The sequence below is a fragment of the Ambystoma mexicanum genome, chromosome 1q, assembly GCF_040938575.1.
Source record: "Ambystoma mexicanum isolate Mex_15411 chromosome 1q, UKY_AmexF1_1, whole genome shotgun sequence".
Lineage (NCBI taxonomy): Eukaryota > Metazoa > Chordata > Amphibia > Caudata > Ambystomatidae > Ambystoma > Ambystoma mexicanum.
This window is the reverse complement of record NC_090922.1, coordinates 1,330,834,571-1,330,851,363: the sequence shown is the minus strand read 5'-3', so window position 1 is coordinate 1,330,851,363 and position 16,793 is coordinate 1,330,834,571. Positions and strand designations below refer to the sequence as shown.

Sequence of the window (16,793 nt, the reverse complement as noted above, 5' to 3'; positions counted from 1 at the left end):
CTGATGGATACAATGAATCCTCATCTATGAAATTCACCTTTGACAAAACTGGAACCATTACCATTTTCAACTGTCACTGAGACGCATTGTGCGGCCGTGATAGCGTGTGTGTGCATTTGTACACGTACACACACACACACACACACACACACACAAGTGTTCGCCACACTATAGTTAAGGTGAGTATCAAGTTCCACAGAAAACCAGAAAATTGAATTGCCAATAACCTTTGACTTGCATAGTGGATTTTGCTGATATTTTGCAAACAAAAAGTTTGTCCTTTGCCGCACGAAGACTATACATTTTGGGAAAGATTGGTTAAAAAATGAAAGTTATCAAGAAAGCAAAATGACGCTGAATTTCAGCCTACACTCATTCATTTTCCCATAGAGAAAAATGTTCACATTTCTGCTCAGTGCACAGCACAGACCGCTGGACGGAATTGTAATAGGTACGAAAAACAACTTGGGCACAAAGCATTGACTCTTTTCCCAGGATGGGTCTGGGGTTATTCCATCCAGTAGTTGTTAAAATATTTGACAGAGAAATGATAGCTGTGTTTTTCCCATGGTACTTTGTAGCCCGGAGGCATTTCCGAATTGAAATAGCAGTCATTTTTGCCCAGAATTGTATTGCTAATAACCTTTCACCTGCTGGCTGGATTTGGATGAAATATTCAAAAACAAAGGTTTGTCAAGGACCCCACCCCCCCACTCAACTACAAAATTTAGAAACAAAACGTCATAAAATGAAAAAGTAATCAAGAAAACAAACCACATTTTCAGTTTTCAGCCCATTCATTTTCCCATATAGAAAAAGTTCAGCCGTATTGTGAAAACCGCTGGGCTTAAATTTCTAGTCTGTTTTTTTTAAATATTCGACAAAGAAGGGGGTGCCCCCTGCTCCTTAAAACCTTCATATCAGCCTTGGTGCTTTTTATAACAGAGAGGCTAAGCGAGGTTAATAAGCCACGACTTGCTGGATGGATTTGGATGAAATTTTTTCCGAAAAAAAAGTTAGTCAGAGCCCGCCGCCATTTTTGAACAATTCATCAGAAAATGAAAAATTACATTAATAAATCATTAAAAACACAGTTTTCCATCTGGGGCCTTGCCAACAAAGGGCTAAGAGACTACACATTCTACTTGCATGTCCATAAAGGATTCTCTAGAATAGACCTACTGCTAGCATCCAACGCCCTCTTCCCATCTATTGAAGATATACAATTTGGACACAGGATAATATCAGACCACGCTCCAGTAATCGCGCGCCTGCAGGGACTGCCAGATCCCCCACAAAGATTCTGGAAACTGCAAGACCACATCCTGACAGACACTGCAACCAGCACGGAGCTATAGGAATCACTTACAAACTATTTTAAGGAAAACAGAGCGAAGGATACCCCAGAGGCAACCGTCTGGAATGCGATGAAGCATGTAATCAGCAGAATAGCAATCAACTGCAGGCAGCGCATAGATGAAGAAACCAACTGCAACAATCCAAGCTGGAAGAGAAGGTTGCAGATCTGGAAGTAAGTGTTAAGAGACACAAAAGCAGGCAGTGAGCCCAAAAAGGCAAAGGCAGCTCTGGAGATGCATTTAGCGGAACTATCGGCCAGAGCCCTCGTATACACAAAACAGTATTATTACCTAAATAGCAACAAGGCAAATCATCTGCTGGTGCACAAACTTAAGAAACTGCACACACAGAACAATATCCACAGCCTCCTAAGCCCCAACGGTTAGCTCCACTATGCAGAATCACGGAAAGTGGGAATAATGACAGACTACCACAGAGATATCATGTCCGGTGCCCCAACAAGCAAAGCAGCTCAGCTCCAGTACCTATCCACGGCCAAAAAAGGAAACTCACATTCCCAAATGGAATCCCTAGAGCTCCCCATCTCGAAGGAAAAGGTGCGGAAACTATTCGCTCCCTGAAGAACACAGCCCCGGGCCCCGATGGGCTGACAACCCAATACTAGAAGTAATTTGCTCATATCTTAGCCCCCCACATGGCAACCTTATATAATTCATTCCTTTCTTCAGGCAACATCCCCCTGTCAATGGAAGAATCCCTAACAGTACTGATACCAAAGCCCGGGAAAAACTTGGAACACTGTGCGTCATACAGACTAATCACCCTAATGAACAATGACGCCAACGTTTTCTCAAATATTCACACACGCAGACTAGCGCTTATTCTCCCAGACCTAATCGATCCAAATCAAACAGGATTTATACCGGGGCGTAGCACACAGGACAATACTAGGCGCACCCTAAACATAACAGAATCGGCAAACAGGGCTGGAACGGAATTGAAAGTCCTCTCACTCGACGCGCATAAAGTGTTCGACCTGCTGGATCAGGGTGCAAGGTTACCACAAAAAAGATCCAGAAATGAGAGGCTGCAACAGATTCAGTTGTTTGTTACCCACAGAGTGTACATGACCCCTAAGAAGATAGCCAAGTTTAAAAATGCTGGAGCACAGACATGCCCAAAATGTGTAGAGGTGAATGCAGGAATGGTGCATATGTGTTGTGCATGCCCTGAAATAAGGGGATTCTGGAGGGAGGTGGCGCACCTCTTGGCAGAAAAAGAGATAATGTTGGACTCCCTGTGGGCAGGTATGTTAGTGGGGGTTCCCTAGGACGAGTTAACTCAAACATGTGAGCAAGCTTAATGACTTAGCGTACATACTTTCTAAACGTAGAATAGCAATGAGCTCGAAGGCAAACAGAAGGGCGAAAGCGGAAGCCTGGTGGCATGATCTCCACAAAGGGGCAAATGCCGAAACAAAGGTGTGGCACGAGGCTGCAAACAGAGGTGGGGAGGAAGAAGCGGACACGCTGGTAGCCTGGAAACACTTGGTTGCAACTCTATCTGGGTCTGGTCATGGAAGCTCGGAGGAGGATAACCCTTCAGGAGCAGAAAATGAGGTGACTCCCACAGGAAGAGGTTGATGCAGGCTGAAGTGTTGGGTAGGGTCGTGAAGGGGGGAGACAAAAGGGGAGGGGGGAGAAAAACGAAATGTGTTTACGTGCAATAATGTGAATGCATGTTTGGCGTTCCACTGTATGGTGCTTATGTTAAAACCAATCAAAATTGTTTTATTTAAAAAAAAGAAAGTCTTCGACATGCTGGATTGGGGATACGTAAGGGAGACTTTAAACCACTTTGAATTCAGCCCGAAATTTGTAAAATGGACCCTAGCTAATTACCAACACCCCACTACATCACTTAGAATAAACAGCGCTAGCGAAAATTGCCATAACGAGAGGCACTCGGCAGGGGTGCCCTCCATCACCACTCATATTCGTGCTTTCCATGGAGCCGTTTGCCTGTTGAATCCGCCAGGACCCATCAATACACGGAATGGAAGTAAAGGTGGAATCCTATAAAACAGCTCTGTATGCGGATGACGCCCCATTAATGGTAACCCGGACTGAAACCTCCATGAGAGCTCTGCGTCAAGAACTAGAAGCATTTGGGGAAGAATCGGGATTCAGGGTGAACTTCCCAAAGTCCACAGCCCTAGGCATTAATATGCAGAGAATGCTCATGGAGACTCTAGCGGACAGATATCTCATCCAATAGGCGAAAACCCACATCAGCTACCTGGGAGTCCGGAGCCCAAATAAAACTGAAAGAACGTACAAAGTGAACTTCCCGCCACTGTTCAAAGAACTTCGCAGAGATTTAACTCGCTGGCAGAAACAAGAGGTGTCATGGGTGGGGAGAATCGCAGCACTAAAGATGAACTTCGTCCCAAGACTGATCTATTACTGCCTGGCCCTCACGACAGCCATCCCAAATAAGGCCCTACTGAAGCTACAAGCAGACATTCTGAAATACGTTTGGGGAGGGAAGAAACCACAGATAGCCAAACGAATACTGCTTAGGGGCTGCTCAGGGTTGGGTGGCCTGGGGGTACCGGACATCGCAAGATACTGCCTATCAAAACAACTTTCACAGGCCTTCACGTGGAAACTGAGCACCAACCCACCCCGATGGAAAAAGCTGGAGGAAGATTGGAGTCCGTACCCACCAGAATCGCTGCCACACGTAGCAAGGCCCCAAGACCCTCCCAATTTTGGCCCTCTCACAGCAACCAGGAGAACAGTGGAGTGCTGGAAAAAGGCGGCTCGTCAATGGAACTGCACGGGCGGAGTGGGCCCCCTTGCCCAATTTGGGACAACCTTGACTTCACCCCGGAAATCACACGCTTTGACAGATGGAAAGAAGGAGGTTTGAAGAGCATAGCAGACTTCTTCTCGAATGGTGTCCCACTAACATTTGAAGCATGTAAAACTAAATTCCAAGTGATTCCGCTATACGCAGGGGAGGCACTGGATAGGCCACGACACGATAAAAAAAAGAACGGGGTTAGAGAGTTAGCGCCACTAAAGCGAACTCTGACAGCACACCCTCCCCCAGGCAAAATATTCACCCTATATAAACTGCTAGGCCAAACAGACCCCAGCAAAAAAGTAGCCTACATGCAGAAATGGGAAAACGACATTGGCAAAGAACTAGGAATGGAAGAATGGAGCCGCACCTGGGCACGAGTACACAAAAGCTTGAAATGTGTCACTAACAAAGAAGGTGCAATCAAAGTAGGTTATGGTATCTAACACCGAAGATCCTAAACAAAAGCAATCCCATCGCACTGCTGGAGAGGTTGCCCAGACACAGGACATTGTTCCATCTCCTGTGGTCGTGTTCCAAGACCGCACAATTCTGGAAAGAAGTATTAGACCAAATCAGACGGATGACAGGTCTATCAATCCCATGGGACCTGGGCATAGTCCTAGTGGAAGCTACGGGTGACGGCCAGCTCCCAATGACTACTTACATAGCGGAACTGTATTCTCACTTACTTACAGCAGCAAAAAACCTCGATAGCAAGACTATGGAAACACCCGGAGGGCCCAGCTGTCCCCATGTAGTGGAACAAGTACTGGGACATTACAGTCGCAGAAAAAATACCGGCCTTCCGTTTGGCAAATAGAAGCAAGTTCTATAATATACGGGTAATATCTGGGACACCTTCCCAGATTATGCGAAGCAATTCCCAGGAGTGGCAAGACGACCTCCAACCCTTTGCTAGCTAGCAAAGCACAACTGAATCGCCAGCCGACCATCCGCAGGAAACGCTAACAGGCCATCTATCGAGCCAGAGCCCTCAGAAGTAAGCTACCCTCGGCCCTACGCAATCTTTTTAACCTCAACCTTACAAACATTGTGTGCGGAGCATGGACCTAGAAGTCCCCCGAACATAACTCACTAAGTACTCTTGCTGTTCCCCCTCCGGTTCCCTCCGATTCCCCCGAACTTCTTTTGTTATAAGTTATTGTTATTGTTATTCTTTTTTGTTTCGACTCCAATTGCTTATATCCGCATAACTGAATGACACCTAACGCTATATCTGTAGCTTGAAAATTCAATAAAAAGATTAAATGAAAAAAAACAAAAAGAAAACAGTTTTCAGGCTACTCCTATTCGTTTTCCCATAGAGAAACAGCCGCAGCGTGGTAACTGGTTGGAAGATTTGGACCAAATAAGAAACATCTTTGGCACAAAGCATGGACTTGTGCAACTAGATGCCTGCAGGCTTTGGCGCTATATAAATATATAAAAAATATATAAAATACATTTCTTGACTAGTTTGGGGTAAATCCATCCAGCAGTTATTAAAATATTTGACAGGGACCTTGGGGTGCACCCATGTTTTTTAAAACGTGTATATACGCTTTGATGGCCTGGCCGTAAGCGCTATATAACTCGCGATAGCAATAGAAATCACATCAGGCCATAGGTTGGGAGTGGGAAAGAAGACACCATGTGTAGTTGGTGATTTGGGAGTGGGTTGGGAAGCCAGTTTGCCAGTAGAAAATGTTTGGTTTATCAGGGGAAGACCGCTCAGAAAGAAATATGCGTCACACAAAGCGATGAGTGATAGTGGGCAAGTGGAGAGTGTTAAGGAGGGGAAAAGCAATTGAGTGGTGTGAGGGGACCTGGAAAAAAGAAGGGGGACACATGTTGAGCGCCTGTGAAGACTTCAAAGACTTTTAATTCTGAGCAATTTGCCACCGTTATCACAGGAATCGGCAGACCACTACTCTACCGCAGGAATTTCAGTTATTGGAAATGATTACTGTGAAATTATTACAGGAATAAGGAGTTTGAAAAAAAGGTTTAACATCTGCAGTGCCTAGAACTACTGGGCAGGAGGCAATGGATGTTTGGTAACAAAGATATTGGTGTAATATATACAGAGGCCAGGGCCAAAGGCCATGGCTTGTGAGACCTCAAGAAACTATGCAACATGTTCGGCCATGGCTATTGGGCTCTGAGGAAATTAAGGTATAGGAAAACGCTTGAAATTCAGTGAAAACCCATTTTGTTAAGAGAGTGTTAAGGCGATTAGATTTAATGCCACAAAACCTCTGAAATTCAGCACTTGCATTTCAATTAAGTCCACCTAAGAGAACAAAAATATGTCACACAAACCAAAAAGTTATAGCAGTTAAGGACCAGGGAGGAATAAAGCAACTGAGGTGAGTGGGAGGACCATGGAAAGACGACAGGGGCACCTGGTGAGTGCCTGTGTGGTCAGGGAGGTGTTTGGGATTATTTAACATTATCAGGGGAATACCAAGGTAATCCCACAGGCATGGGTAATTCAATGCTGCTGTATGTGTAGGTTTGTTACTATTATCGAGGGAATCCTGTGGGAATGGGGAGAGAGTGGGTGAAAAAAAATCATTTTACAGCTGCAGTGATCACATCTCCTAGGCAGCGGGTAATGGATCTCTGTGCCCAAGGGAATGGTAAGTGGTTCCCAATGAAACCTATTGGTACAACATGTACAGTGGCCACGGCCGAAGCCTATGGCTAATGGGCCCAGAAGAAACTGTACTATAACAAAACCCTTGGAATTCAGGGAACAACTTTTAGTTAGGAGAGAGTTAAGCTGATCAGATTTAACGTGAAAAATATATAGCAACAAAACCTTTGAAATTCAGTTAAAAATAAAACGTGGTTAAGAGAGAGTTAAGGTGATCAGATTTAACGCAACAAAACCCCTGAAATTCAGCAATTGCATTTTGAGCAAGTCCACCTTAACTATGGGGCCACTGTTGGGCAGTGAATGACCAAAATGATGACATCACAGATGACACCACTAGTCAAATCATACATGACATCACGGATAACATCACTGATTGCGTCACTACTTACATCATGCATGACTTCACTGGTTTGATTAAATACATTTTGAAATATGAAAACTCTGTTTTTTAACATAACCTTGTTATACTTCCCTGTGGTAGCAAACAGAGTCATCACTTACATCAAGAAACTTCCATCTGCTGGCCAGAGGAGTGTGCCATGGTAATAGTTGGGAGAGAGGTCTGACGGAGAATGGATGGATGGCCGGTGACTGTCTACTGTAACATACTTGATGAGTGACTACTTTTACGTTTGCTGTACTTAAAGGAATATTGTTCAAGCGTTCGGATATGTGGTTTTAAGCAAACGGTGATCGATCGTAAAAACATTTCCTCGGCACCTTACCTTCGTTTTCCGTACTTTTACATGTGCGAAATCAACGAGCGGGGCACGGCCATTTTGTGCTAATCTGATCCGTGGATCGATTGCTCTAAGTTCAAGTGCTCCTGCGGCACTAAACCACATCCCCCGCCCTTGAAGCTGACATCACTAGACCCGTATGGCCCATTTCACAATGAGGATGCACGTCTCTCGTGTCAACATTCTCTGTGCGCCAGCTAATGACGTGTCGCCATGGAACGCCTCTTTCCTCGACAAGTATAAACAGGCCGTTTCTCATCAGACAACATCAGAGTTGCTTTTTCAATCGTTTCACTGTTTTATTTTGTATAGCCTGTACTCGTTTCTGCTATGTTCAGCTATCTTCGTTGCACGAAGCCCCTACGAACAGATACTTATACTAGCATTACTTTTGATTTCAATTTTGTTGTATAATGGCAACAATACAGCCCTACCAGTAAAAGCCTGAGTATTCCGAGGAGGAATTACTTGATAGAGATGCGGAAACGATGGGGCATCGGACGACAGTTGCGTAGAGGAATCAATGGATCCTGAGCCAGAGCCTAGTCACATGGAAGACGTTTCCACCTGGTGTACCTGCAATCGGTGCAAGGTCATGCAAACCGAGGAGAACTGCTGCTGCCGAGAAAACTCTGGATGCTTGGCCTACATATCGAAAGAAGACACACCACCGATATGCGTTACCGAGCTGCATGACTTCAGGGCAACCTGCCTCACAAGGTCCGTGTTGAGGATTATGATAGTGCTTTTGCACGAACAGTTCGCTCTCGCAATTCAAGTAATGAGCAAGTGTACTCTAGATGTGATGTCATTTTGACCACTGAGGCCACTAACATTTCATGTTTGTCTCCTATATTGTCGTAACTTTGATCTATCACTGTCAAATGAATGTAGTCTGCCAATTGAATACATTTTTTGCGCGCTTCGGGGAAATCAGAGTGTTCATCTCGTGTCTTTCACGTTCAACTAAGAAACAATATTTCTCTATGCCCCAAACGTTATGGATTGCATGGATGTTCACCTTTGTAATGTGGCTACACTTCAAAGCCCAAGTTGATTGTTCCATGAAGTAACATTTGTACGGGCAACTATGCCATAGGTTACAGGGTGTATTTTCAAGTAAGGTTTGTACACTTACCATGCTCATTTAAATAAGGTATGTGTGTTTCTCTTCCACAGGTGGTACAGGCTGGTGGCCTACCGTTCATTTACATTATGTGGCTTTATGGGAGGCTTGGATTCCACGTTCGACAGGTAATACCCGCCTGTGTCGTTGGAACGATTCGCGCCAAATTCCCCTGTGACAGCGGACAGTACAGGGAATTTTCCCACACTGTGAGCAACCCGAAGTAAACAATTTGTAGCATATGTGTGCCATCAACATCAGCAACAACATAAAATACAAAAGAGCTTTTATGAATAGTTGTTTCAATTTTTCAGTGAATAAAGGACACGCTCACTTGTCTATGAGGGACATGAAAGAATGGTTGGTGCCCTTTTACAGTCACCTCCTCTGCAACAATCCATCCCCCCTCCATTATAAACAGTGAAGGTGCCAAACACCATGTACACTTCAAAGGTATCTTCCGCGCAGGGGCCATTGTTCTCATGGCCTTCCCAGACCGAGTCTCCAGGCTCCCCTGAAGCAGACCTCGCCACTGCAATCCACATAAGTGTGTCTCCCTTCAGCAGTGTTCCGGCCCTTTTATGCATGCCTCTTGCCCATCAATCCCCCCCTCCACCATCAATGGCAGTTGGCACATGTAGCCGTGCGCTCCCAAGGGGGCTGGCAGGGTGGAAACTAACAAGGTCCCAAACACCATGTACACTTCAAAGTTTTCTTCCGCACAGGGGCCATTGTTCACATGGCCTCCCCAGACCCAGTGTCTCCAGGCTCCCCTCTAGCAGACCCCGCCAGAAACAGGTCACACATTCACATACACACCCACTTTTCAAATCATTTATAAGCACCTTGATATTTATCCGGAGAACATCTCTGAGCACTGGAAGTCAACTCCTAATCGTGCTACCTGTTCTCCTGCTACTAACTCCCCTGTTTGCTGAATCTAATTGTTTGTTAGTCAAGGTAAGGGTAGGTCACCTATTAACTTCACTATATTCATCTCTTTCTGATCTCAAATTTTCTGTCTATTTTGACCAAATGCACCCAGTAGTGTAATGTTCATTCATCTCAATGACTTTACCATTGTCTAATGTTTCAAGTGTTCTGATCTCGATACATAGCACATTTCATCAGTGTCCATTGTAATAGAATCGCATCTTTCTCGGACCAGGTCTATAAGCATGTTTCCTTTTGATGCATGAAAGTACATTCAATGGACGAGTAACACGTTATGATTTGCGTCATATCAATCAATTCTGTATGAAAGTTATCCCAGTGTATAATCAACTACATCACACAGGTTTTGCTTCTTTGACCAAAACAAACATTGCATAGAAAGCTGTGATATAATTCCATCAATCTCATGCATACAGTACAATTATTTTGTAATTATGTATACTTTTTTATACAAATCTTATAGATTTTTCAAGAATGCCTGCTTGTATAGTTTTTGGTTGCCGTTCTACGAGCCATGATAAAAGTCAGGGCACAATCCTGCATACATTCCTGAAGGATATTGATTTAACAAGAAGATCGGTTTGATATTGTAGTTTTGCGGTGGACGAGATTGGAAGTAGAGCCCAGGCTGTCTTGGGAGACTTGAGGGTCAGTCAATTACTCATTTGCAGCCTGCACTTTACCAAGGATATGTACAACCAATTGGAGTACACAAAAAAGCGTGAACCCAGAATGTTTCGGAAATTGCTTCCAAATGCAATTCCAACTCTATTGATGCACACGCTGCCTCAGGTGAATCCCGGATGATGAATTAGCTGAAGGCGGTGGGGTACTGAAAAAGTTAACTTCTTGAACGGATTGGTGCTTTCGGTGTAAATGTGTCTTAGTAAAGTTTTCATATTTACCAGATTGAATTTCATTTTAACTATACCACATCTTACTATACATCAGTCCCTGGTTTATGGCGCCTCAAATGAAGTAATTATGACCATGGAAATCAATGCCATAGTGCCCTTCAAAAGAGGCATAATGTTTTCGTAATCGGTTGCTTGAAATGTCCATTTATTTAGGAAAGCATACTGACGAAACCACTGACACGTACGGTATACCAATGGTGAACCCTACAGACTTGCAGAAGTTCATATTCTCGATAGTTGGATCTTCCCACATATCTAATGCAAATCTTTTTTTCCCCTTTTACCACTTCATGACAATGCACTGAAAATGAAGGAGCAAGATTCTGCTTCCGAGTCAACAACCTCCTCAAGCGCCGATCAGGTAATTTTTTCTCACTTTTCAATTACTAGAATGTATTATGCTTGGAATTTCAAATAATGTGAAATTGTTTATGTATCCTGTCGGTTGTTTACACTAGGTGTCAGTTATGGGTTTCTCTTTATATGTACCATGTCTGCATCCCATTGTCTCTGTTCCATTTTGCTGTTTTCATCCGTACTAAAACAAGTACTGTGTTACAGGGGGTTGCTGGTACTTCGACTACAATTACATTGTCCTTTGCAGCTTGTCCAGAGTATGAGGTAGGCATACTTACAGTTCCCTTGAATGAAAGAAAGTAAATCCTACATAGGATACTATTAGACAGTGACATTCATATAAACGTGCAGTGTTTGAAACTTTAATGCTTTCCATTCGAACGTTACACTTCCTCACTAATGCAGAATACATTGCAAAATGTTTAAGGGCAACATTACAATTAGTATGTTTTGCACGGTGATCTCTGATCAAGTACACTTGCCATCAATCAGGTGAAATTTGATATTTTGACTAAATGACGTACACTGTTTGCAAAGGTGTGTGTGTAAGCGATGTGTGCGATGAAAGATTTTAATTTCTAATACGATTGACTTTTGCCTTTTTTTAAATTAATATTCTATTCAAGGAATGTACACAAAGTGTGGAATTAGAAGTGGAGGCACATGGATCAGAGGTGGTGGATCTGCTTGCAGAGAAGACCACGGTTTCATAGAAAATCAAGAAAACAAGGGTAACTAACAAACAATTTCGTATTCTAGAAGTGTTTTGGGATGGTGTTTTCTTCATAACATGTTTTTGTATTTATAGTGCCATCTGCTGTATGTGTGCTATACATTGAACATGTTTTTACAACACATCTCCCAGAGGCCCAGAAGGAAAAGAAGTATAAAGACACAGACAACAAATGAAACCAAAGATGTTGCTTGCCAAACAGATTTCCGCATGGAGAGACTACTATTTGAGGCGCAGCGTGGTCCATTCTATAAGTAGACTTGTGATGCTTATGCCCAATGGCCTGAAACTGAATTGAATTGAATGTGAATGCGAAGCCAGCAAAGTGTTCTTGGACTATTGCTACAATGTGAGAACTCGACAAGATGAAACTGAATATAATGAAGATGCATTGGAATTCCTCACAGACCACTTGACACAATCTACACACCGTAAAAAAAGGTCCACCCAACAAACATTTGAATTTGACGGTTTCTCCAATTCGTGTGCCAATAACACAAGCTGAACTAACAGAGACTGAAGCTTCAACGCAATTGACCGATGAACTTGCCAAACATCTCGACTTCAGTTTGGCTTGTTTGAGATATTTGTCCACCACAGTTGAGTCACAAACCACTTTCATGCAGGACGACTGGATAATAAAGGAGAAAAAATACATTGTATTCGACAGCTGCCTGGTAGACATTATACTGATGCTGAAGGGGGGGGGGGGGGTTATACCATACACTGAGGGGGTAAATATGCGGGCAGCCATTGGTGCATGCGTCTCGTGTATTACAAAGCACTAACCTGAAAATCGAAGCCAGCTGTGTCCACCTCCATCATACATTTTCATGGTACGCCCAACCGATGCTGGGCAAAGTGCCAGCTGGAAATCTATGTTCAGCAGCTTTACTTTTCAGTGGCTCGACTTTCAGTAACATATCCAGGTTCTGTCAATTTGTGGGAGTGCAGTTCCTTGCTACAACCCAGTAATACAAATATCAAAGGGAATTCTTATTCCCTGCTATTAGTCAAGCCTGGAAAATTGAACAGATGTCAATTGAAAGCACATTGTCTGGCAAACGGTTCAGGCTAGCTGGCGACAGACAGTGTGACAGCCCCGGATTTTCCGCAAAGTACTGCACATACCCCTTTCAAGACATGGAAACTAAAAAAATTGTGAGTTCGGAGATCGTGCAGGTGTCTCAATGTAAATCCTCAGTGGCCATGGAGAAGAACAAGTTACTTACAAACTGGTAACGTTCTTTTGACTGGATGTTGGAGGACACAATCCATTCGAAACATGGTTTCATAAAATCCCTCAAACATGTCAATCGAGGGGAATGCAAATAGACCACATAGCCACTCACAGACATGTGGCAATAGCCAAGGCTATGCGAGAGCAGTTTCCAAACATTTGTCATCAATTTGATGTATGGCACATTGCCATATCAGTGAATAAAAAAAATCACAGCTGCTGGTTAAAAAAAAGCTCCAAAACTTGTGATGGGTCTGTGGAAATTCTACTTGAAAAATGGCGCTCATTGATGCACCACTGTTCCAACGTTCATTCATGGACAAAACAAACTCACGAATGTGTACATCGACCGTTATTGGAGGAACAGGAACGCAAGAACAAGTGGTTGGCGCCATGTTCACCTCCACACAAAACTCTTGAGAAGATTGTGTATGACAAAACTCTTCCACAATATGTGCCTAAAGTACAGGCCCAAAAAGTTGCATTTTGGCATACACGGTATGCAAGCCCGAACATTACTAGCCATATTAGCGCATGACGAGAACGAGAACAATCGAGAACTGCCAGAAACTTTGGGATGCTTTGTTACACATTGGCCTTTGCAAAACGAAGCAAAAAATGAGTTGCAATGCCAATATACCAGGAAATGGAATTCCAATTTTGTGAAAAATCTCACTTTTCCTTTGTTAGCCTTGCATATTCATGGAACGGATCCTGATTTTGTTCCTACGACACATACAATGCCACAAAACATTGCAAACAAGCCCTGTCCACCTAAAGCTGAATTTGTTGAACATTTGACTTCCCGATATAAATGATTTTCAGCAGTGTTCTTAATGTGCTCACTATAACTAGTACACCAAAAATTGAATTCTATTAAACTCGAATGTCAATGCTATACAAAGTATTAAAAAGTGTTTCATTATGCAGATTTAATCCGATTTAGGATTCATTAATTTATATCTTTTGCCTTCCCTTAATTTATATCACTGGTCCTCGAACGATAACATACATGTCTGTGGTTGCTAGGTGTCTGTAAATCCCTCTGCTCGACCCAATCCACCTCCACACATGCAGTGCATGGCTATGGCGTTGATGGCCTAAAATGTCTTTTCAAATGAACCCTCTTTGTCAACGTTTTGCCCCGCTCTTTTCCCCTTTCCCCCTCAACTGGACTTGTGCGATCATCTGCCCTGCTTGGGTTCTCAGGATATAGGTAGACGTGTGTTGCTTTTTGGGAGAATATATTACTACATGGGATGAGGGCTGTGATGTGGGTCCTTGACTGTTCAGGGCACGGGAGGGTCAGATGGATATCAGCATGAAAGGAACTGCGGGTCTGAGCGGGTGTGCTCAGGCCTGGCGGGGTGGAGGTTGTTAGTGCATGGGAAGTTCAGTAGAGATGAATGGGCACTTGGATTTAAGACTTGTCAGTGACTCACGTTATCCACATAGCACATTCCTCCGCGAGAACAGGGTGCGCGCAAACATGGCAATGGGGAAGAGAAGGTGTGGGCTGGCTGAGCGAGGCGCTGGGGATGGGAGAGCTGCATTTGTACAGAGAGATGGATTTTCGGGCCTAGTAGAACGATGTCATTCGGGCTATTTCAAAATGGTTTCCTAATGCTGGGCTTCGAACTATAGTGTATGTGTTATTTGCAATGGGGTGTGGTGTATCGGAATGTCGCAGGGGTTGGCTACACCTCCCCCCTTGGTTATTACATATGTTATGTTTTAAGAGTGACAAACAAGGGGGAGGGAGGACGACAAGGATCATCTACTTCCCAACACTAGTAAGATCATTGTCTCTGTATTCCCTCTGTTCCCCCTACATTGCCTCATCGCACCTTGAAGCACTTGTGCATTGGCGTGTTATAAATGCAATATAATATCATATCCTATCACGGTCTGTTTCAGACAGACACAATTGGAATCTTAGGTTAGACCAGACTTTCAGTGGCTTGTATCATCTGTTTTACTGACCTTCAGTGTAACTGATGGATGCCAGCAAACAATTCGTTTATTTTTCGAACATATTTCGAATGCTACATTGGTCGGCTGGGCTCATCGCTCCCATGGAGTGAAGGTCACTTAGTTTGATGTTGCTTGTGGGGAGTTCACACCGACGCGTCTTGTACAGTATATGTTTTAGATTTATGGCTTTCCTTCACAAAAACGAAACCTACCAGGCATACACGCTCTAAAGAAGCTTCAATTGTTATTCGACCTTGAACGAAAGGGAGGATTTGCTATGGCTTGAGGGACGGAAGGTGTCGAATACCCACAAAAATGATAAGATTCACCATTTTAAAACTGGACATAGGAACATTTATTTTCAATCTATTCAAACCGTTGTTCTGAGCAGACACTCTGCGTTACGCCAAGAAAATGGAACTACCAAATATAATGTAAGTTTAACTATTCAGTTTAAAGACGGGTTTATAGACGAACAAGTAAAGGTTTCATTTTCTGACCGGTATTGCTTGCTTACATTGTTATGGGTTGTTAATTGGAGCATATTGTGACAATTATTCATCGGCGACCTGCAAACACACAACCTGTATGCAGGCTAGTGATATCTAAACCACTTCGTCCCATGGCATATCAGTGTGTGCTATCAACAGTTTTTTATTGGATGTGCCGGGTGCAGAACATTTTCCAAGGGGACTTGGTTCGCTTGTCAAAATTTTATGTTGCCAGTTCTGATACATTTTTAAAAAAGGTAGCAGGTGCCCCTCTCTAAAAGAATGATAACCTGTTATGTGTTTTTTTCACACTTTGAGTGTCCGCAGCTGTGTGTTTGTGTTCATTATTAGGTTTCACCCGGTGCAGAACTACAGGGTAAATGGATACATTTGAATAAAGAACAGCTACTAAAATATATTTTTATTATGTTTTCTACATAGTTACATTTTGCCGTTCTGCGAATGCCATCGCTTCAAGATACCGACAGATGTTTTCTTCAGCCAGCAGTGGCAGATACGCCTAAACAGATGGATTTCCATTACGCTGATGTGGGATGTCCGCCCGGGACAGATATGCCCTTTGGCGGTACCAGCGACATGGAGCAACCTGTCATCGTTTACGGTGGTCTAGCAAGAAGCTGATACCGAAGCCTTGCGATTCAAGGTACGTCTAATGCAAATCTTCTCTCGAAAGGAATACCGTGTGCCTCATGATAATGTTTTGATACTCTAACCCAAGGACATTCAAATATTTGTGGTAAATCAAAATCACTGGATGCTCTCTGAGTGTTTAGAAAAATAAAATAAAAGCACATTGTAAATTGCAGAGTATTGATGATTCCTTTAAAAATAGTGTTTTCTATTCCGATTTGGGACGCACTGTGCTGTGAGATGATGTGGGTGTTGATATTCCGGGTTCTGCGTCAACTGACATTAAGACGCAGGTGATGTCTGGGCGCGTTTGGCTATGCTGCCCACTAACGTCATGAAAATAGATGGAGAATAGTGCTAGGAATAGTGATGTCAGCTTCAGGGACGGGTGATATGATTTAGTGCCACAGGGGCACTTGAATTTAGGGAGATCGATCCACGGATAAGATTAGCACAAGATGGCCATGCCCCGCTCGTTGAATTTGGATGTGTAAAAGTGCAGAAAAATAAGGTAATGTGCATAGGAAATGTTTTTACGATCGATCACAGTTTGCTTAAAACCACATTCCCGAACGCTTGGGACAATAAAACCTTTGAGCACACTATTCCTTTAACAAACATGCCTAAATTGAAGATATCCATGCGTCATCACTGCGTACAATCACTGAATGCATCAAACATATATGTACATATTTCATACTTATGCAATACAATGTATTCTGCCCTTATTTCTTTAAATGTCATACAGACATTGTTG

General features: G+C 43.3%; 1 protein-coding gene across 7 annotated transcripts in view; it reads right to left on the bottom strand.

The window, feature by feature from the left end:
• The window catches only part of TUT4 (terminal uridylyl transferase 4), a 2,154,442-nt gene that overhangs the window by 460,565 nt on the left and 1,677,084 nt on the right, over positions 1–16,793 (bottom strand). The gene's annotated exons all lie outside the window — the stretch shown is intronic.